Source organism: Canis lupus, chromosome 16 (assembly GCF_011100685.1).
Source record: "Canis lupus familiaris isolate Mischka breed German Shepherd chromosome 16, alternate assembly UU_Cfam_GSD_1.0, whole genome shotgun sequence".
NCBI classification, from domain to species: Eukaryota; Metazoa; Chordata; class Mammalia; order Carnivora; family Canidae; genus Canis; species Canis lupus.
In genome coordinates, this window is record NC_049237.1 from 54167393 (window position 1) to 54190603 (window position 23211).

Consider the following 23211-nt stretch of genomic DNA (forward strand, 5'->3'; position numbering starts at 1 on the left):
CACATTTGGTAATATGCTGCATTTCTATTCCCTCTCCTGACAAAAAAGGAATGTTAGATAATATTTTTTTATCGTAAAATATATATATATATATATTTGATTGTTTACTCTGTCCCGGGCACTGTTTTAAAGTGAACACATGATTTAAATCACTAAATCCTCACAATCAACCTGTGAAGGTGGGACCTTTATTGGATCCTTTTGACGGATGAAGAAAACAAGGAAATGAGGGGCTAGTTCATAGAGCAGGAAAGAACCCACCCAGGCAGGCCGTCTTCAGAGCCTCACGTGATTGTCATCTCCGGCCTATACCGCCAAGAGAAGTACAGCACCACAGATTTTGCATCCTGTTCTTCATATCAAATGTCACAATAGGATTCTTATGCTTTCCTGAACTCTAGTGCTGCTGCTGTGAGTCATGGCATCTTCATGACTCAAAGTCAGTCCTGTCTAAGCAGTATAGTAAGGGACCTCCCCTTTGGTCCTGATGATCTAAGTTCTGTTTAGGTTTGTCAAGGTCACCAACATTTAACCTCTTTTTGTTGGTTTTGATTTTTTTTTTTTTTATTTCTTTATTCATGAGAGACACACAGAGAGAGGCAGAGACACAGGCAGAGGGAGAAGCAGCCCCTCAGGGAGCCGGATGCAGGACTCGGTTCCAGGATGCCAGGACCATGACCTGAGCTGAAGGCAGACACTCAACCACTGAGCCACCCAGGTGCCCCTGATTTAAAAAAAAAAAAAAAAAAAAACACTGTTAGGTACCATTAGATTCTAAACTAATTACTGAGGTCTTGATATTTGCCATGAACAAGATCTAAAGTTACAAAATAATTTTTCTTTTTCTTCTTAAACACCATATGTAGGTCTTCCTGTTCTATGATAATAGAAAATTAACACAGGGATCGGAGAGGCCTCTCTCACTGTAGTGAGTGCTCTTAGGAAGCTTCCATCCTGGGCCATTCCATTTTGATAAGAAGAATGGGATATATCAAATTGCTATTTATTTCTTATGGATAAATCTCTGGGATTAGAACTGGATTAAGAGATTTATGGGTAATGATAAGCATTCTAAATCCCCACATTGAAAGGAAGATAATTGGTACTAGAAGTAATGGCATGATATAAAAAGTTTTTTAACTATCGTGCATAAAAAGCGTATCACCAATAACGTTCATCAGAAGTCAGATGCTCATTATATTTCGTAAAACTTACTAATTTTTTCCTTGATTACTTGCACTATATTGAAAAATGGAGTTGGATGTTGGGTTTTTGAGAAATCATGTTTAACTTTAAATGTATGTGATGCTATTCACTAACCTATTTCTATATTCTGATAACAAAATGTGTAAACGTTTTGGGAGGCCTCAGGGATTTTCACATTTCAAACCTTTTTTTGCAGGGATGCCTTGAAGCATTCTAAAATAACAAACACTATCAGTATCCTGTTGGTTCCAAATGTTTTTGATTTATTCCCACTTTCAGACCAAAGGAACTTATTAAAACCTGGCAATTCTTTTACTTTTGACTTTTCTCAAACGAATTTCAAAAGTTTCCATGGCTAATAGAAAAGAACAACAGTGTAGATATTTTACCTTTTGTGGCCTTTTTCTAAGTACAACAAGAATCAAAGTCCCCTCATTATAGAGAAGATAATGTGTCAAAAGACAGTTACTGTTTATTTTGGGAGAAAATCAAGTAAAAAATTTTAAAATATGGCAGCAGCTGTATTTTCATCATGAACAGTCCAGTTCCTGGTCAATTTCATTCAGAAATCTCCCAAGAAACTCTCCGGCCCTTTAATCCACTTTGATTAAACCAATGAAAGAGAGCGAGGTTTATAGTCTAAGCTGATGGGTTCTCCAAGTTGCAACCTACCGGCTGATCAATGTAGGCACCGTGCTGGTTTCAGACACAAGTTTCTTCGATGCTGTTCACATCCTTTCAAGTAGCAGCGACTCATCAGCCGTTCACCAACTATGTGATCCACATCATTTATGATGTCAGAATTATCCTTTGTTCTATTTCAGGGAGCTATTTCCAGTATTTTCCATTCCTTATATTGCACTCACCTGAACAATCTGCAACGTGTAAAATGACAAAACCATTTGAAAATATTCACGCTGATGTTATTTCTACAAGGCAGGCAAAGCATGGAAGAAAATTCTGGGCAGCCAGGAATGACCCTCCAAATCCTAAGAAGCTCAGTAAGTCAAAGAGTACTATCACCATGTCTGGATGTGAACAAGGACCTCCACCTGCTGGTGTGTGACAGCCAGGGGCCCCTGGACAAAGGGGAAGCCCTCTGGGGTCATCCTTGTTACAAACCCGTGAACTCAGATGACACGGCATGTTTTATAACCCAGCCCAGCAAGGAACTTGAGACGTCAGTAGAATGAGGGCAAACAAGAACAGGGATCCCTCCCTTCTCCACTTTGATCATCCTGTAAGTATTTTTGTCCAATCTTCACATGCTATTTACTTTCTTTCTCTTCGCAGAGCACAAGAGGCATTTTGTATCTTTAGATCTTGTTCGTGGCAAATATCACAACCTCAGTGATTGAGAACCCGAGGACATACAGGGAAAAGGCTACCTTTTCCTCTTGATAATTCTTCTCAATAACAATACATTGACTCATCTATCTAACAGCCTGCATTGTTTAGCACGTTATTGCCACATCATTATTACGATTTTTTTCCAACCATAAAAAAAAATATTTTTTTCCCAACCAACCAACCAACATTTTTTAATTAGTTTTAGATTTTCCTTGGTGTGGGAGATATGTTGGTTTGCTTACTTTGGGGGTTTATGACTTTGTACGACATTGTGTAGTTCCAAAGTCAAAGTAACATAAAAATGTTCAGAGAATGTTAGCTCCCACCACTGCTCCTCCTCCCTACATCCTCCCTCTTCATTAGTTTTTGGATTAACTTCCCATCGTTTCTTTCTGCAAGTAAAAGCAAGCGAACACACACACCTGTGCACACATGCACACATACACACAGACTGATTATAGCATAAACACTCTTCTGAACCCTGCTTCTTTCATTTAATAATACATCCTGGGGTTACACATAACAGTATATAAAGATATGTCTTGTCCCATTTTACAGCAGGACGCATATCACTGCGTGAATGTGTTATCCTTTATTTAGCCAGTCTTGTAATGATGGATATTTGGGGTGTTTCTTGTACTTTGCTCTTACAAATAATACTGCAATGCCAGTGCATACATCATTTCTTGGTTAATTTTCCACCAGTTCTAACCAACCTACACATATAATCCATGTGATTTGCAGTTTAGCCATCAGATAGTCCACACGAACCTAATGGAACCATCTCAGAGTTCAAGGCCGAGATTTTCCATCAAGCTTCAGAGAGCCGATCCCATGTGAGTAAAACACAAAAAGTAAACCGAGTACAGAAAAGCAACTAAGACTTGCGTGATCTACCATATGGGAAAATAAATCCTATGAATTTAATAATAAATTAAATGAACGATGAAGTAAATCCTTCGTTATACATAGCAGGCTGAACGGTCCACACATCTAATAAGCATTAAATAATAATTATGACAAAAGAAATGCTTACAAAATTGCATTGTACTGTGATCCTTTAAAATCCACTTCCGAGCAATAACTGGGAATGCAAACTATGGTTTCTCTGATGTAATCAAAACTAGACTAGGGGAATGTGTTTAGGGAAAGTCCTGGTGATTTTTGGGACAGACTTTTAGTAGGTTCATTTCATCACCTTAACTCGTTTTTACTCACTACCACATAAAATAGCATTTTGAATAAAAGAACATGAACCTAAGTGTTGCTGATGGTTCCATGTTTGGTGTTTGCAAAGAATGAAACTTAGGATTTAATTTGAGGCCTCAGATGAAGTAAAGGAACTGAGATGTTTAAGCATTGAACTATATCTAATAATTTACTTTTCAACACGGTGGAAAGCCCTGGAACATGTTCTCTCCACTAGACTTTCCTACTTGCTTTAATGTCAAATGTCATCCAAGACGACATGCTCTTGTTAAGTAACAACAGACTATGCAAGCTGAAGATCTATGAAAAAGACAAGCGAGGTAATTCTATTCGGTTTATGGGTGAGCTGATCTGCCCCACAATTTCTGCACACCTGTAACTGAAAGAGTCAGTAAGAGTGTGGGCTTTGGAAGATCAGTGCCTGAAGTCATGAGGGAGTGATGCCAATCACAATTTGAGTGGCCTTTGCAAAGTTACTTAACATCTTCAAACCTCAGTTTCCTCATCTGTAAAAGGGAAATAATGGTTTGGGTACCTGGGTGGTGCAGTGGGTCAAACATCTGACTTTGGATCAGGTCATGATCTCAGGGTTGTGAGATCGAGCCCGGCATTGGGCTCTGCACTTGTCTCTCCCTCTCCCTCTGCCCCTCCTGCTCATTTTCTCTCTCTCTCTCTCTCTCTCTCTCTAATCAATTAGTCAACCTATCTTCTTTAAAAAAAAAAGAAAGAAAGAAAATTAATGGCAGCGCCCAATCTTACATGGTTGTTGGGACAGTTAAATGAGCTGCTGTGTAAAGCATTTGCTCTTGGAACAGATTAAGCACTCCATAAATTTTAACTATTTTAAATTCTAAATTATCATTATGCTTAGGGTCATCGAGGAAGGGAAGTTGGTGGACTCACCATAAACTGTGTGGCTCACCAGCTTTCAGCATGGCAGAGTGGGAACACGGATCTTCTATGGTAATACAGGCTTGTGGCTGATGCTAAACCAGTTCTCTCCAGATGCATGGGGGGAAATGCACTCACACTCACTCTGCTGGAGGGCCCTGTGTGACTGGCCCCCAGCCCCCAGTGGAAAGTGCTGTTTCTTTCTGACGTCCTCCATCAGCAGCTCCTCTTCTTGCTACAGAACAGCTTTAACTTTGTGTACCTCACGGCCTTCTTGCCACCCGTACTAAGCCTAGGGTAATCTTGCTCTCCAACCCTCCTTTCCCTCTGTCTTGTATTCTGGAAGACAGCTGGGAAGGTGTGAGTGTCATCTCATGCTTCAAACTTGAACAGACCCTGGGGAAAAAGAAGCAGGATGCTGGCCAGAATTCCTCAAATATTTGGGTCACTCGGGTGGCTCAGTCGGTTAAGTATCTGCCTTCGGCTCAGGTCATGACCCTGGATCCTGGGATCGAGCCCCATGTTGGGCTCCCTGCTCAGCAGGGGAGCCTGCTTCTCCCTCTGTCCCTCCCCCTGCTCATGCTTTCTCTCTCTCTCTCTCTCTGTCTCTCAACAATTTAGAATCTTCCAAAAATATTCCCCAGATATTCCCTTCTGAAGAATAGAGATATAAAGAACATATATGCAAATAAAGAATAAAGAAGGAAGATAACGGAAAACACATGGTGTTTTAAGGAGGGAAGGAGAAAAATATGTTAATGGCATAAAAGACTTTGCTGGTGATTGATCTAGGTGCTACACATAGCATTTTATTCTTAAATATAGAATTCATGGCTGATGCTCTCTGGGAATTTAATTAAAAAGGTAATGATTCATGCTCACGGGGAATTCTTAATCTAGTTGAGAGGTAAGATTTAGATTGAAGCCAGTTCCCAGAAATACACTCAAATCACAAAAAAGTCCATAAGCACTGCTGAAAACAAAACAGAGTCAGAAATATTAAATCCAGGAATACTTCCTGGAAACAGTGAGTTTCACAGGGTTCCAGAAAAAGAATGGCAGGAGTGTATTGGACACAATCTCGGGTGGCAGGAAACTCATGAGCACAGAAACTCTGACTTTCATCATCTCTTGCTGTCCCCTAGACATCCCTACACGCCTGTGCACATGCACGCACCATGAGATGCTGGGAGAGCAGAGGGGAGGGGCAATCATTTTCTTCTTCCCTCCTCTGAGAGCATTATGACTCTGGTTTCAGGGAACTGTAGAGGATTATTACTAAACATGTTCTATCTCTCAAGTTCTATCAAGTTCTGCATTTGGTTTTCATCTAGCCTTTGGAAGATGTTGCCTTAAGGCAAATCTACTTGGAAGGACTGGGGGCCCCAGGTCAGGGAGAGGCTGCGGGGTGGCGGGATGGACTACATGGCACATTTTACCCCTTGCCTGTGCAAGGTCAACCGGTGCACTTGTGACTGTGTAGAGTAAGAGGGATTAAAACAACATGCTTTTATCGAAAACCAAAGCCAATGGTTAAGCAACTATTAAAGTGAATATTAACATACCACACCTTGAAAAACGGAGAAAATTAAGTAAAAAAAAAAAAATTAGATTATCTGAACTCCCCACACATTTAAGAAAATATTTTGTTGGAACATTGCATTTTAAGCTATAATAGGCATGAATATTAGATGAGTGTAACTATTTCTCTCGGGACATGGAGGGCAGCCCCCTGTTATCACTCTAATGCTAATAAAAGAAGACTTTTCACTTCCATCATGATGAGAACCCAGAGGTAAGACATCCCAGCTCCTAGCTCGGTAATGTACCCTTTGGATTAATTTAATGATCAACTCACACAAATTAAATCTTGCAGAAAGCCAAATCTCCTTACTATTAAAATTCAATTTTGCTTACTTTTATTTCATTTCAATTGAATTTACTTTTGGAGTTTGTGTCCTCAAAAGTTTCCTTAGGGAGTTTTTTTTTTTTTTTTTTTAATTTTAAAAAATTTATTTGAGAGAGCACGCACAAGCAGTCGGTAGGAGCAGAGGGAGAGGGAGAAGCAGACTCTCCTCTGAGCAGGGAGCCTGACATGGGGCTTGATCTCAGGACCCCAGGATCATGACCTGAGCTGAAGGCAGATGCTTCCCTGATGAGTGGCCCAGGATCCCAGGTATTATATACTTTGATTGAAACTATAGCAATATGAGTATAGATGTAATATATCATAGTATAATAACACATTATTTAAATTCAGAGGCTTTCCAAAGCCAAATCCCTTAACAGTAGCAGATTGGAGTTGATCCAAAGTGTGGTAGAAAATGCTGACGAACTGGTTGGACGTCAACCTGCTGTTCTGATACAACGTCACTAGTCAAATTAATCTCACCGGTGAGACGGTATTACCATTCTCTATGGAGAAAATTTCTCAATGTCAGATATCTGTTCTAATTTGAAATCACATTTTCCAAGCCTATAAGCTTAAATTTTCTTTTATTTGGGTTTGGATGATGTACATATTCAGACAAGACTTTTTTAAAAATCTCACCATATTATATAATCATATCAAACTAGGATTCAATTTATTTTATTTTATTTTTTTGTTAAGGATGTTTGCATCTTTGTTCATGAAGAACACTGGTCTTTTTCTTACAGTGTTTTAATCAGGTTTTGATATCAAAAGTACACTGGCAAAAAAAAAAAAGTACACTGGCTTCGTGAATTGGTAAATGTTTCCTTTCCCTAAGTTTTCTCTAAGAGTTTGTGTAGGGTCAGTACTATTTCCTCCTAACATGTTTGATAGAATCCACCCCGTGAAGCCATCGTGGTGTGAAGTTTCATAGTAGAAATGTCTTTATTAATGAACTCAACTTCTTTGATAGGATGAGGCTCTTCTGATTTCCCATTTCTTCCTGCCCCAATTTTGGTGACTCTTGTCTTTCAAAGAATCTGTCCATTTCTTCGAAATTATCAAATTTATTGACATAAGGTTGTTTATACTGATCCCTTGTTATCCTTCCCTAGAGTTGGTATTGTCTACTGCTGCAGAGACAAACACTTAGAAGTTTAAAACAAATATTTAACATCTTGCACAAGTTCCTGAATTCTGGGTCAGAAATTCTGAAGTACGTCAGCTGGGTGGTTCTGGCTTGGAGTCTCTCATGAAGTTGCATGCAGTCGGAGTCCAGCTGAGGCTCCAGCCATTGGAAGGGTTGACTGGGAACGCAGGATTCAGGGCGGCTCACACAGGAGTCCGACAGATTAGGATTGGCTGTTGGCAGGAGTTCCTTGTCATGTGAACCTTGCCACTAGGCTTCTGATTTGTGTTCACAGCATGACGGCCGGCGGCTCCCAGAGTGAGTGAGCCAATGCCAAAGAAGGTGGGCGACACAATGTCTCCAAGACTTGACCTGGGGAGTCACACTTGGTAAGTTCCCCAATATCTTTTGATTGGTTGTGCCTGTTAGCTCTATTCATGTAAAATAGAAGTTCTCAGAAAGTAGGAACACCAGGAGGTGGGAAGGTTGGGGCCATCTCAGAGGGTGGCTCGTAAGGAACGTCTGTTACTCAAGATGCAGAATTCCCGGTATTTGTGATTTGTGCTGTCGTATTCTTTTTATTTTTTTTCTCCTTAATTGGTCTTGCTAAAGGTTTCTTTAATTTTACAGATATTTTCAAAGAACCACTTTTTGGCTCTAAGTTTCTTGATTTTTCATCTGTTTTCTATTTCCTAATTTCTGCTCATTGTTTTCTTTTCACTTTATCTCCTTTATCTTACTTTTTAAGGTGAAAGTTTCCATTACCGATTTTAGAATTGTCTTCTTTTCAAATATACGCACTTATGACTCTAAATTTCATGGGACATCTGGGTGGCTCAGCTGGGTGAGCATCTGACTCTTGATTTAGGCTCAGGTCATGATCTCAGATTGTGAGATGGAGCCCCACATTGTGCTCCATGAGCTCATGGGGGAGTCTGCTTGGATTCTCTCCCTCTCCTCCTCTCACTGTCCCTATCCTTACCCACTGACTCACTCCCTCTCTATATAAAATAAATAACTGAATCTTTAAAAAAAAAAAAACCAAACCTCTAAATTTCCTCTAAAACATTATTTAACCTATAGCCTCCAAATATTGTCACACTGTGTCTTTCATTCACCTCAAAATATTTTCTGATTTGCCTTGTGATTACTTCTTCAAGCCATTCACTATTTAAAAATGTGTCACCTAATTTCCAAGTAGTTGAAGGGTTTACTCATATCTTGCTGATATTTATTTCTAATTAATATCACTGTGCTCAGAGAACACATTCTGTAATATTTAAATGTTTTAACTTTACGGAGACTTGATCTATGGGGAATTTACCATGCGCGCTTGAAAAGAATGTGTTCTGCTATTGAATGAGTTGTTCTAGAAATATTTATGTCAAGTGGTTGATTATATTAAGTGTTCTATATTGTTATTGATTTTTGGTGGTGGTTGTTGTTCTGTGATTTGCTGAAAGAGGATTGTTGAAATTTCTAGTTAGGATTTTTGATTTTCTATTTTATTTGGTTTATATGTTTTGAAGGTGTTTTTAGGTGCATACCAGTTTAGGTTTGTTACTCCTTCTTAATAAATTCACCCCTTGGTCATCATAAAATATCCCTCTTTATATCCAGTAATATCGTTTGTCCTGAAGTCTACTTTGTCTCTTACTCATACAGCCACTCCCTACCCTGCTTCTTCGTGAATAATATTTTCCTGCTATATCTTTTTCTACCTCTTTTTTTTTTTATTATTAAAACCCTCTATTTCTTCATAACTAAGTAGGTTTCTTTGAACAAAAAACAGGGTTTTTTCCTCCTGGTCTGACACTTTTGTATTTTATTTCCATTAGTACCCATGTCTTCATTAAAGAGGAATAGAGAGGGACCGGACCTGGCAAACAAGAGACAAATTACCATCCTAAAAGGTTGACCAAGTCCGAGGGATTTAAGGGCAGGCTGATGGTCTGCTGAGAGTTGTCAAGGAGGTCAGGACCTTGCAATAGCTCAGGAAGGGTAAAGTGTGCGATTTCAGATATTGGGCCACCAGCAGTTCTGCAAGGGCTGGAGAGAAGCGTGGAGCTGGCCAACGGTCTCCTTGAAGCAACTTCCACCTGACTGCCCAAGACCAGAGAGCTGCAACATTTTCTGTAAAGGGTCAGAAAGGAAATATTTTAGATTTTAGGGGCTGGATTTTGCCCACTGAACCTAGTTTGCTGATCTCTGCCCTAGATCATTCTCTGGTCCTGGTCTGGTTTTGGCCTTTCATGTCCATTTCATTTCTTCTCCACCATCAAGAAACTAGTTAGCTATTTATTGCATCCGTCCTGCATAGAGGCAACACCTCCAGATCTTCCTTGCCATTCCCTTTGTCCTAGCCATGCTTTCCCCACCTGCCTCTGTGGTGCTGTGTGCAGGTGAGAGCCAGTGGACCCCGCCCCCCGCCTCCCTCACCATGGGCTTTCCAATAGGTGCAAGGCTACTGTCTATTTCTATGCCTGGCTTTCTATGTTGTCTGTTTCCAATGCCCTGCTGCTTGTTGTTGTCCTTCTCCTGCAGCTCTGTCTCCTCTAAACAAGTTCAATCCAGTCTAAGCCATCTCAGGAACATAAGGGAAGTTAGGAAAACAAAATGGAGGTGATTCCTGGATATTCTGGGAGGTGACAGCCTAAGGCAACCCCAAATCAGCTTTGTAAAGGCCCTATTTAGACCATCTAATTCATTTTCAGTGAACTTAAGTTTTAAGTTAAGACTTAAGTCTAAATTAAGTCTTAATTTAAAGTCTTACGTTAAGACTTAAGTCTACCATCTTACTACTTACTCATATTCTGTTTGTCATGCTTTTTGTTTCTTTATTCACCTGCCCTCTCCCTCACTTTTTTGGAATGTTTTTGGATGTTACGTTTTTAGCCACTGCTGAATTATTGGCAATTCTAAGTTTTTTTATGGTAACTCCAGAGTTTACTAGGCATCTTTAACTTATAACTGTCTTCATTCAAATAATATGACATGATTTTATGTATAATCAAAAAAACTATGTACATCCAATGTCCATATCCCATCCTTTGTGCTAGAGTTGTCATGCTTTTGTTTCTACCTCCATTATAAAACTCAACATACTTTGTTTTATTTAAACAATTATCTTTTAAAGACATTTAAATATCTATCCACATATTGTGCTACACATTTAAGAACAACACATTCTCTCAGCTTTTTTTTTTTGATCTAAAAATAATTTATTTCTTTCTCCTTAATTTCTTTTTTTTCCTCTTCAATTTCTAAAAGACATTTTCATCAGATATTGAATTCTACACTGACTCTTTTTTCTTTCAGCACTTCAAATGATTAATTGGATTCTGACTTCCACTGTTGCTCTTAAAAGTCTCTGGCCATTTTTAACTTTGCTTCCCTATAGGTAACATGTCTGCCTTTCTTTCTGGCTTCTGTCAAAGCTTTTTTTCTCCCTAGCTTTCAATGATTTGATTATGGTATGCCTTGATGTTATTTATCATATTGGGGATTATTCAGCTTCTTGCATGTGGAAACTTCTGGTCATTATTTCTTCAATTGTTTTTTCAATTCTCCTTTTCTGGATCTTGACACCTTTATATTTGACACAGGTATTGGGGTCAGTTAAAATTTTTTACTCTTTTTCTCTCTGTAGTTTATTTTGGAAGTTTTTTCTTTTCATGTCTTTGGTTTCACTGGTATTTTTCCCCTACAGAGTCTAATTATCTAATGAGTCTATTTAATTTTTCAGGCCAGACACCATATTTTTATTCTCTAGAAATTCCACTTATTTTTTTTAAATATATCTTTCATTTCTTTAATTATTTGTATCATGTTGTTCTATAAATCCTGGAGCATGTGTATAATAACAACTTTATGACTTGGGCTCCCTTTACCTGTGTTACCTCTGGACCTGTTTCTATTGATTGGTTTTTCTTCTGGTTATGGTTTATGTTTTCCTTCTACTTTGCATATCTAAAAATTTTTTATTGAATGGTAGATATTGTTAATAAAATTATATTGATGCTCAGAATATTTTTGTCTTCCTTTAAAGAGTGTTGAGTTTTGTTTTACCAGCAGTATAAGTGCTTTTCAATAGAAAGAAGACACAACTGTAGGGCTTATCTCATATGTTCCTCTTTTCTCAGGGATCACAGTCTTATACAGTCCATTGCCCAATATTTAAAAATGGGGTTTGGGTTTTTTTTTTCTTTTTTTTTTCCTATTTTTCTAGTTGTTTGTGGTGACAGGGCAAATTCTGTACCAGTTACTCCACCATGATTGGAAGTAAAAGTCCTAAATTCATTATTGAGTTATGATCTGGCTAAATAAAATCAATTTGGTAGTCTAACTTAATATTGTTTAGTCTGAAATTTGAAGATACTATCTCATGACTACTTATTTTTTTCTGTGTTACCATGAGATATAAAAATCCAACTGGTATTTGGTTGTGAATCTTCATTTCATCATCTATATGGCAGCTATGGCATAATAATTATGTAAATCCCTTCAGAGTTAGAGCATCTTGGTTAAAGACTTATTTGTGATGCTTATTATCTGTATGGCCTTGGGTAAGTTTTTAAAATTTTCTCTGCCCTAGTTTACCATCTGCTAACTTGGGATAATCATAATACAAACTTCAAAGGATTGTTTTGAGGATTAAGTGTCTACATATAAAGTGCTTAGGAAGGTTATTTAGCATCTCCATGGATTAGTTTCCCATCTGTGATATTTTGATAATCATATTACCTACCTACTTCATAAGGATGTATTTAGGGGTAATTCTTGAAAGTATTCAAATTTTTTTTTATACCTTGAGTTCTTTCCATTTGAAATTTTCTTTAATTCTGGGATGGATTTTTCTCTCTTTCCCTGGTACTCCTGATAATTAGGTATTATAACTTTTTTATATAAAGGAACAGAGAGTAAATATTTTAGCCTTCAATAGCCATGTGGTCCTGATTACAACTATTTGATTCTGCTGTTGTATTGTGAAAGCAACCATAAGTAATATATAAGTGTATGGACATGGCTGTTTTCCAATAAAACTTTATTTACAAAAATAGCCAGTGAGCCAGGCTTGGCCATAGGCATAAGTTGCCAATGCATTGTAAACAGTAGTTACTAGACATATCACCTCCAACTCCATCCTAAATTCCTAAAGTTCAGAAACTGTGCCCTTATTTTGTTTGTATTTTTATATCTCTTACCCAGTGCCTGGCATAAAATAGGTGCTTAACTGGTGATTTTTAAGAAATATATATTTATTGAACTTCTCCCAAGGGCCAAAGCACCAGTAAAATGCATATTATGAGGTAATCCTGGCCTACTCTTGCTTTTTTACCCAAGGAAGCAAGATGGAAATGCCACTGAGGAATTAGAAAAGAAGGAGTCTATTCTAGTAGTATAAACAATCCCGCTAAGCTTTATGTTCTTCCAGCATTTGGGTCATTGATGTTTCCTTTGCACCTTGCAGAAGTAGTTTAACCTAGTCACGGCCATCTTTTAAATCCCAATTATCTGGCCACATTCCCCAGACAGGACATTACAAGTTTCCTTGATGATCATTTCACTTTGAACCTAATGGAAGGGTGGGTTCAGTTTCTGGTCCTTTAAGTGCTGGAGCCAGGACAACTTGTGCAACTGTTACGTTAATGATGAGGAAAGCAATGTATGTTTGATGAAGAGGATTTCCTGTCCCTGCCCTGTCCCCCATCCCGCCTTAACACGCCTATCACGCAACTCTGCTTACCTCAGTAAATACACCCTGATGGGACCTATGTCCCTGAAGTTCATCCTTTATCTTGGGGTCTAAAACTTCTTCACCAAAATATTTTAGAGGAAAGAGTAAAAAGTCAATCTCATCTTTAGTCAATCTTTATCTTTTTATAGATAAAATAAGATTGTTATAATGCTATAAAATGGTCATTTTTACCCAAGAGAAAGGGGGAGCCATCACAAAACATCAAGTTAATTCCATTTCTAACCTTGCCAATAAAGCAAGTATATTTAAACCAATACAAATGTTCTGAGCATGTTTCTTTGGGAAAAATAAAGTAGATGGCTGTCACAAACACTGAAGGCTCCTGTTCCGGTGTCTCTAAGTGTGTGTGTGTGCTTGTCTTGAGAAAGAAGCTATAATATAAACACACTTAAAAATCATTACATTTTAATTGAGACAGGGTTGGCACCACTTGACTGGCTCAGGTCATGTAAAAGTTACTACTTAGCCTTGTTTGAAATCAGAGCTTCCGATGTTGGCTGCAGATGCATATTCCACCTAGGGAAGCAAAAACAATGACCTGATAGCTAAGCATTAAGGGATGGGTGTTGATGAAAAGATTTCCTTGTATTATTTTCATTAGTTTTCCTGCTTGCTTCATCAATGCTTGATAGACTTAGGTGCCAAAAAGTAGAGATTACTTTGATGGAGCATCTTGTGCATTTATTTCCTCTAAAACTTGATGATATTCACCTTAGTGATATAACAGAGCATGGTCTTTACTGCAATTAGAAACAAATGGGCCGGGATGTGCGTAATCACTAAATGCCCTGGGGACACCAGCTTAGGCACAGTCAGATAAGCTCCCATCCATCTGTGGTCATTGTCGTCCAAGTTCACACATGATGCCAGCCCTCCACCCCCTGCTGTGTTGATACTCCTGTTATCAGTGTTCCTGAAGATAGTTATCTTTGTTCCACTCTGTGAACAGGACATATTTCTACTTTATGTCAGTGGGCCCCGCCTTCCAGTTGTCTGTTTTAGCTGTGCTCTTCTTCCTTGGCTTCACCCCAACACCTAACTAGCTCTATTTACTCTACACTAGGGTTTTCTAATGTATCATTTTTGACATTTTGAGCTAGATAATCCTTTGTTAGGGGTAGTGATGATTATCCCATGCATTGTAGAATGTTTATCAGTATCCATGGCCTCGATCCACTAAATGCCTAGCTCACCCCCTAGATGTGATGACCAAAAGTGACTACAGATATTGCTAAAGTTCCCCTGGGAGGGTGGCATGCCGAGTACAAAATTACCCCTGGTTGAAAACTTAATGCTATATACTAAATTAATTTTTCTGCCGATGGTATCCATAATCATAAAAATTTTGACCTATTTTATAAAGTATCTTGCTCCTAAGTGAACATTTCTTTCAATACATCATTTTAAAGGTAAGGAAATGGAGATCCAAGGTAATGAATTCAATTAACCAAGATGACATAGCTCACTGATGACAAAGCCAGAGAGTTAGGCTTTACTTCATTACACTGCTTCTTCTGACCTGGCCCCACTCCCACTTACTCTATCACAGAAACTTGTCAGCAAAGAGGTGCTACATCTTCTGCTCTGTGCTGTATAAGCAGCCATCATTAAGTGGCTAATTAGTTATCCCTTCACTCATGCAATCAACAAATATTTGAATGGCTTCTTTGTACTAGATACTGTTGTAGGTTCAGGAGATACAGTAATGAGCAACCAGGCTGTCTCTGCATTAGTGAGGACATATAAAATAAGTCAGGTGAAGAGAAGTATAATCTATAAAAGGAGATTGGGAAACAGGAAGGGACTGTGATTCTATGCAATCCACCTGGATATGTGAGAGAAGAGTATTCCAGGCATAGGAAAAGCAAGTATGCACAGGCTCTGGGATGGGAATGTGCTCATTTAAGAACTAGTTTAAGAACTAGTAAGGAGACTGTGATGTCCAGAATAGAGTGAGCCGAGAAGTGAGTAGTAGGAGATGTGGCTGGAGAGGGGCCAGGGGCAGATAAACTAGACCACAGAGACGGGGTGGATGTTGATGTACTCTGAGATGGAAAGGTAATTGTCAAGTTCAAATCCCAGTTCTTCTACTTTCAGTTCACAACCTTGGGAAGTTACTTAATCTCTGCACTTGAATTCCCTTATCTGTTATGTGAGGAGATTTGATGATAGTACTGGATAGGGTTGTATGAAGTTTTAAAAGTTAATATATGTAAAGTATTTAGGATAGTGCCTGTAAGTACTAAAAAGAAGTTACCAGTTATATTATCGACTGTTTAAAGATCATTCTTGCTGCTGAGTTTGGAACCAATTAGGGGAGTAGGGGTGGTGTAATGTGAAAACAAGGAAAATAGTTAAGGGCTTGTTACAACAATCCAGAGTATTATAAAAGATGTTTGAAGAAATGGCCTGAATATTTGGAGTATAGTTTGAAGAGAATACCAGTAAAATCACTGATGTCTTGGACGTGGAATCTGAGAGAAAAGGAGAAGTCAAAGATGACAGCAGCTTCTTTAACTGTGTCAACTAAAGTTGTTGCCTGTTGCTCGGATGGGAAAGAGGGCAGAAGGGACGAGTTTGGGGTGGAGAATTAGAACCTGTTTTGAGGAGTCTTCAGTATGAAATGTTTGTTAGACATCCACGTAAGTATGCTGAATAGTTGACTCAGTTCATAAACCAGAAGGTCGGGAAAGAAAACCAAGCTGGATATACACAGTTGGAAGTTGATAGCAGATAGAGAAGCCCTTGGAAGCTGGGAGGTTGAATACAAATATATCTAAGGGGTGTTATGGATAGAAAAGGAGAGGGCCAAGGGATGAGCTCAGTTTGCCGGCTGGCAAGATAAGGAAAAGCAGCAGAGGGGAAGGAGAGAGAGTTGTGAGGAAGGGGAAAGGATTTATATATTTTTTAAGATTTTATTTATTTATTTGAGAGAGCGAGAGTGATCACAGAGGGAGGGGGAGAAGCAGATTCCTTGCTGAATGCAGAGCCCTATGTTGGGCTCAATTCCAGGACCTTGAGATCATGAGCTGAGCTGAAGGTGGAGACACTCAACCAACTGAGCCCGCCAGGCATCCCAGGAAGAGGCTTTAAAAGGGAAAAGTGTTGCTCAGGAATCCAACAGAAGAAAGTAACCCAAGGCATAAGGACCTCCAGCTCCAGTAATGTAAGGCTAAGTGTGTATATGAGGCCAACCCTACCTTTGAGAGAAACTAGGCCAAAGCTAGACCAAAGATAAAAACTATCTTCTTAAACACATTAAAGAGATAAAAAGAAAGTAGAAATTGTTTAATCTGCAGAGACACTTTCCCTTTTAATTCTGAATGTTTGATTTTTTTTTTTTTTTTTTGGTTAATTCTAAGTTATGATCTGGGAAGAGAAAAAACACCAAATGATGAGCCCAGAATCTGTGACCTCTTTTACAGTGGGTATGGGCTGGTTCTGGAGAAGGTGGCTGAGGGGTCAGGAAGCTGAAAACTCTCAGAAGCTTTACAGGCCTCATAAGATACAAACCAAGGTTCTCCACGTGGAAGCCAGGTACAGGTGAACCTGTGTGCAGCTCGGTGAACCAATGAACTGTATGCTGAGTTACGATGAACCTCCGCAGGGAATCTTCTTAATTTCTAGGGCTTCTCTCAATTTATTGCTATAATTTTTTTAATATTATTTATTTTTTTATTCATGATAGAGAGACAGACAGAGGCAGAGACACAGGCAGAGGGAGAAGCAGGCTCCATGCAGGGAGCCCGATTCAGGACTCTATCTTGGGACTCCAGGGTCATGCCCTGGGCCAAAGGCAGGCGCTAAACCACTGAGCCACCCAGGGATCCCCAATTGCTATAATTCGTAATACCATATTTGGCACACAATAAAAAAATATCCTGGCACATGAGAAGACAATAGTTTCTAAACAGCAGAGTTACATGACAGTGGAAACAAATCCATTTAGAGTCCATGGCAATGAATTGAAAATAATGCTTCTTGCATTCCAGTAAATAAAAGACAGGATAGAGAAACAGGACAGATGAGTAGAAAATATAAAGAAAGATAAAGCAGAGTTGAAAAAAGACTAATAACAGCAAAATTAAGACAATAACAGGTGGGTTTAATAGCAGATCAGTCTGAGCCAGCATTAGTGAACTGAGCGACTGGTCAGAAGAAGGTAACCAGAGGACAGACACATGGAGTTGAGATATGGAAGAGGAGATGACAGACACAGGGAGTACAGAGTGCAGGTCTCACAGAGACAAAATAGGGCAGAAGAAAAATTGAAAATAAAAAGGGTAAGAATTCGAAAACTATAAAAATAACTTGAATTCTGACAGGTATGAGGTGATGTCTCATTGTAGTTTTGATTCCCATTTCCCGGATGATCAGTGATGTGAACCATCCTTTCATGTGTCTGTTGGCCAACTGGACATCTTCTTTAGAGAGATGCCTATTCATGTCTTCTGCACATTTCCTTTTCCATTTTTTTCTTTCCTTTTTCCTTTCTTTTCTTTTTTCTTTCTTTCTTTTTTTTTTTTTTTGAGAGAGAGCATGAGTGGGGTGGGGGGTGGGGGCATAGAGGGAGAGGAAGAGAGAGAATCTTAAGCAGGAGTATTATAGCTAAGTGAAACAAGTCAGTCACAGAAGGACAAACACCATATGATTTCACTTACATGGGGAGTTTAAGAAACAAAACAAATAAGCAAAAGGGAAAAGAAGTAAAAATAGAGAGGCAAACCAAAAATGGACTGTTATAGAGAACAAACTGATGGTTACCAGAGGGGAGGTGGAAGGGGGGGGCAGGTGAAATAGGTGACAAGGATGAAGGAGGGCACTTGTGATGAGCACCAGGTGTAGTACGGAAGTGTTGAATCATTACATTGTACACCTGAAACGAATATTATTCCATATATTAACTAACTGGAAATTTAAAAAAATTGAAGCAGGATACACAGGTAGGATAAATATTTTTAAATGTACACATGAGAATATCATACTAACATTTTCCAAAACCAAAGATAAAACATTAAAAGCAGTGAGAGAATAGAATGAAAATTTTCTTCAAAGGAGCCAAAGTTGAAGGAAAAGCTGGGCCTCCTGGAAGACACAATGGAAGCCAGAGGAAAAGGTAGTACTAAAACTAAATAAAGTACTATGCCAACCTGTAATTTTGTTGGTAAAGAGGTCCTTCAAGAATGAGCATGAAAGAAAGAAATGTCCAGATAAATAAAAACAATTCACCACCAGCAGAGGTGTGCTAAAGAAATACTGAAGAGACTTGATTAGAAGAAAAAAAGTCAACAGTTGCAAACAAGGAAATGTGAGAAGGAATATGGAACAATGTGAAGGATAATCACATGGTAAATACAAGTGAATATTGATTGTAGAAAGCATAATTGTAATACATTATAAGGTTCTAAATGCAAATCATTAAAACAATTAAAAAATAAAAGTATACAATTTGGAAGGAGTTAAATGAAATCAAAGACACCTTACCTTGTCCACAATAGGGATAAAAATACGAGTCAAATTTGACTTTGATCAGTCAGGAATGCATCTTGTCATCTCTAGATGACCTTTGAAAATAATAAAACATTATATAACTATGATATTTTTACCTAATGAACATATTGAAACAAAACTATTCCCTCACCCCCTCAGCCCTCTATACCTTAGCCAATCCTCACTCAACCCTTCCACTAATGAAAGCTTTGAACAAAAGGAGTGAACAACTCTTCCAAGTGAAAGGCCTGGTTTGAGCAGATCAGGATGTAGAATCTGACCTACGGGTTTAACAGTCTAGAGGTCCCTGACAGGACCTATTTTAAGGGCATAGGAGGGCAATTAAAAATAGAAATTGGAGTGGATTTTAGAGACAAAAGGAAGGAAGAAAAAAGGAGAACCAAATGAAGACAACTTTGGGGAGTAGTATTTCAATAAAAGGGAGCAGGACTTGGAGATAGCTGGGGTTGAAGGCAAGACCAACAAAGAATTACTTTCAATATGGAGGATGGTAGAGGATGTCTGTGTGCTCACGGAAATGATGCAGAGGGAAATCCTATTATGCAGAGAGGGTAGGGGGGAATTTCAGGAGCAATCACTTGGATTTTGAACAAAGCAATGCAATGCAGTGCACAAGGAGAAGGTTGGCCTTAGACAAGAGGAGATAACTTGTCCACCAAAGTAGCAGTGACAGCAGATGGTTGCAGAGACAAGTAGGTTGGGGGACAAGGGTGGCACAATGGAGGTTCTCTTCTGATTGTTTTTGGTTTATCACCAAAATAGAAAGGAAATGAAGTAGAATTGCACTAAGGATCATCCACATAAAGTGAGACCTAGCCAGCAGAGCTATAGGTTTTTCTCTAACAAGCTGGATGCAAATACAAAAGAGAGGTGGATTTTAGCAGATATGGAATTATTTCAGCTGAGGAGAGGGTAGGGAATGGCTTTATCACCAAACAAACTGGGCAAAGAGAGAAGTGAGAAGATTGGCAAGGTGAGAAATGCTGAAAAGCTAGTAGCATCAATAGATTATAGAGCTGTTGAAATCAAAGACTCACTAGGGTTCTTCAGGTCCTTAGAGTTGACCTGGACACATATAAGGTGGTGCTGGAGAGTGGCATCCTTGACAAGGAGAGACAGGTGTAGCCCTCCAGAACGCCAGCTTGGAGGGTATGGTCAGAGCAATCAGTAAGTGGGCAAATCCACCAATCACTTAATCTTAGAATTAATCAACCAATATTCATGTAACAGGTCTTCGCCTCATTCTAAAATTCAAACCCGATCATGCTGTTATTGAAAATCTTTTAGACTATGCCTCCCAATCTCTGAACTAATTTTCCATATAAAATTCACCCACAGGAGGTAGGCATGAAAATCCTTTCATTATCTGACTTCTCCTTTCATCTGCAGCATTTCTACCCCCACACACCTCCCTGGACTGAGGATTAACTCCTGTCAAAGTACATCTGAGGGTGCTACTTTTTCTGAGAACTGCAACCATCCCCCATCGAACTGAGTTTAGACATAAGATCGGAGTTTCAACACTTGTTGCTAGCATTGCACATATGTTGTATTTTCCCTGGGGATGGCTTCCCACAAGGCCTTCCAGAAGGTCTTTGAGGACGTGCAGTTATTTATCTGTAACCCCTCCTTTTCCCACTACCATTTCCATGTATTTGTGCATTAATTGAATTACTAAGTAAATGAGTAAATAAAGAATAAATGTGCATCCTGCTTGAGGCAGAAACAAAGCAAAGGATTTAGCCCTGAGACTGCAGTCAGAAATACACACTCTGGTGTTCCCAGTGAGAAGGATTTGGGGTCGGGGGTGGACAGTTGTAGGAAGAAACCAATTTAACAACGCTTCCCAGTTCTTAGAAACATAGTAATATGTTAGAAAGAACATCAGCGCATGCAATTGAAAATTTATCAGCAATTCCAGAAAGTAAGAAACTAGAATATGGTTTCTGGATAGATTCTGAATAAATGCCAGTCATCTCTGATAGCTTTGCCATTATGTCGATCATTCAACGTTTCTGTTCATTTTTTCCCCAATCTTAAAGTGGCTGAGTTATCATTTCAGTTGTTTATATAAAAGAGGTAATTAATGTTTGGCAAGAAACTGGAAACAATGACGCTCAACTGAACCTTTATTTAAATTCTGTACAACATCTTTGGTTTCTTTTTTTTTTTTTTTTTTTTTTACATCTTTGGTTTCTATGTTCAGCTGTTTATTGGTATCTAGGTAATTATTTAATTAGCTGCTTATTTAACGAAGCCATTTATTACTGCCCAGATAGCCATAATCAAAGGCATAATACAAATAAAGTATGAAAAAGATTGAAATCAATTCATCAACCAAATATGAGCTCCTATACAATGGAGAGATTTAATTATTTCAGGTCTGGTATTAAGATTAGCCTGATTGACTTTCTGGCTTTGATTCAACCATCCATTATCTCATTTTGAGATCAAATCTGGTGAGAAATAGTCATATCATTTGTTTTGCAGGCCTAGTGAAGGAAAAACATATTCACTTACCTACCATAGCACCTGACAAAACAAATTACTGAGTGAGATAGAATGGATTATGGTTTTTACTCATTAAGCGTCATGCTACACTAATTTTCTGTGCTGTGCTAGGTCTTAGGAAAACCAGAGTCTGGGGTTGTTAATGTTACTTAGACAGAAAATGTCATGCTATTTAGATAGAACATTTTTTTATATTATGGCATTCCCTGACAAACCATGTCATTGTGAAAATGCTTATGTATAAATTACACGAGAAAAAGACTTCCTCTCTTTGCTTTTTTCAAAAAATACACAAAAGGAGAAATGCGGACTGATGAATAATTAAAATATTACACAGTTTTATGAGACTCCAACTGAAAATATCCAACACTCGTGGCCAGAATGTGTACATTTAAATAATGTGTATTAGCAAATAATTTTAAAGTTAATGCAACGTTATTTCTACTTCTTTGGCTCCCAGTTGCATAACAAGGTCAAGTATGCCCCTCTCATCATGGTATGTCTGCCTCTGTTGTTGTTTTTTTTTTAACCAACATTTCTTTCCATGTTTCCTCCTCCAGGCATGCAAAACAGTCCAAACCAAACCCCGCATACATGCCCTGCTCCTTCTATGATGTCACTGGTACAATTGCCTCACTTGAAATCTGAGTTAATCCCATTAACAAGATGATGTCTTTCCTAAGGAAGAAAAGAGCTGGAACGGAAGTACAAGTAATTAGGAAGAAGTTGGGGTAGAAGAATTCACATGTGCTTAAGTTGGAAACTGAACAGGAAAAATCTAAGGGGTTTAATTGTATTGGAACACGTTTTATTTCATGTGATCTTAATTAATCAGAGGGATTTTACTCCTAGACATACAGTGTTATGTAAACCAACTTATACAGTAGAACTTACAGCTCTATACACTCTAAGTGATTTTTTTTTTTCACATACAAAGTGAATAAAAGGTCTTTTTACCAATTGGAAATACAGGTGGACAATGAAATGTTCGCACCATGGTATCACTAACTCAGTTTGCTGAGTTAAGCATAAATTATGTCACTCGAAGGAGAGGACTAGATTTTCCTGGAGGGTTGCCAGTAAACTGTTTGACTAGGTATTAGAAGACCAAATGTCTGAGTTGACAGTTTTCCATCCCAGGCCTTGAATTCTGGTGATGCCTTCAGAAATGAGGAATAAAGCACAAATTCTGTGAGGAAAATAAGGTGTCAGATTGACACTTTCCCATGGCATTTTTGTGTAACCGTATCCACACACTGAGTGTAGGTGCTCTCAAAGCACAACCGCTCACCATTTTATATCTCTGCAGCCCATTTAAACCATGGCCAAAACTCAAGTTACTGGATTTCATTCAAAATATATCAACCACAAAATCTCATGCTTTAGTGCAGGTGTTTTTGTGTGACCACTTAGCTGTTGAGGATGGGCAGGTCTCAGTTTTTTCCTTCAAAACTATGGCGCAAGATGAAAAAGGTTTTCAGTTTTTGTTGGTTGGTTTTTAAATTTAAGATAATTTCTTCCACAGTCACGTAAGCTCTCATTTACATTTACAAGCTTAGAAAGCTGCCCCAGATGAGTTCTGCAAAGCTCTGCTACCAAAGTACTTCAATGCAATTCAAGGATTTCCTGAACAAAGGCTTTTGTGCTGAGCCCAAAAGCTGGATCTGCCAGGAAAATACAAAGGAGTTATAGGCACGGCTCCTACTTTCCAATGTTTATTATCTAATTGGATAG

General features: G+C 38.6%; 2 long non-coding RNA genes across 4 annotated transcripts in view; one reads left to right on the plus strand and one right to left on the minus strand.

Annotated features, from left to right (window-relative positions):
• The window catches only part of LOC111090357, a 41401-nt gene extending 39417 nt beyond the window's left edge, over positions 1-1984 (minus strand). For all 3 annotated transcript variants that reach the window (XR_005371682.1, XR_005371681.1, XR_005371680.1), the window contains exon 1: positions 1879-1984. This is a non-coding gene — a long non-coding RNA (uncharacterized LOC111090357). The remainder of the gene's footprint in view (positions 1-1878) is intronic.
• A 1909-nt stretch (positions 1985-3893) lies between these two features.
• LOC111090358 lies at positions 3894-22385 on the plus strand. The gene is made up of 4 exons (XR_005371683.1): positions 3894-4085; positions 4637-4728; positions 7993-8086; positions 22038-22385. It is a non-coding gene; the product is annotated as an uncharacterized LOC111090358 (long non-coding RNA).
• Positions 22386-23211: the final 826 nt, after the last annotated feature.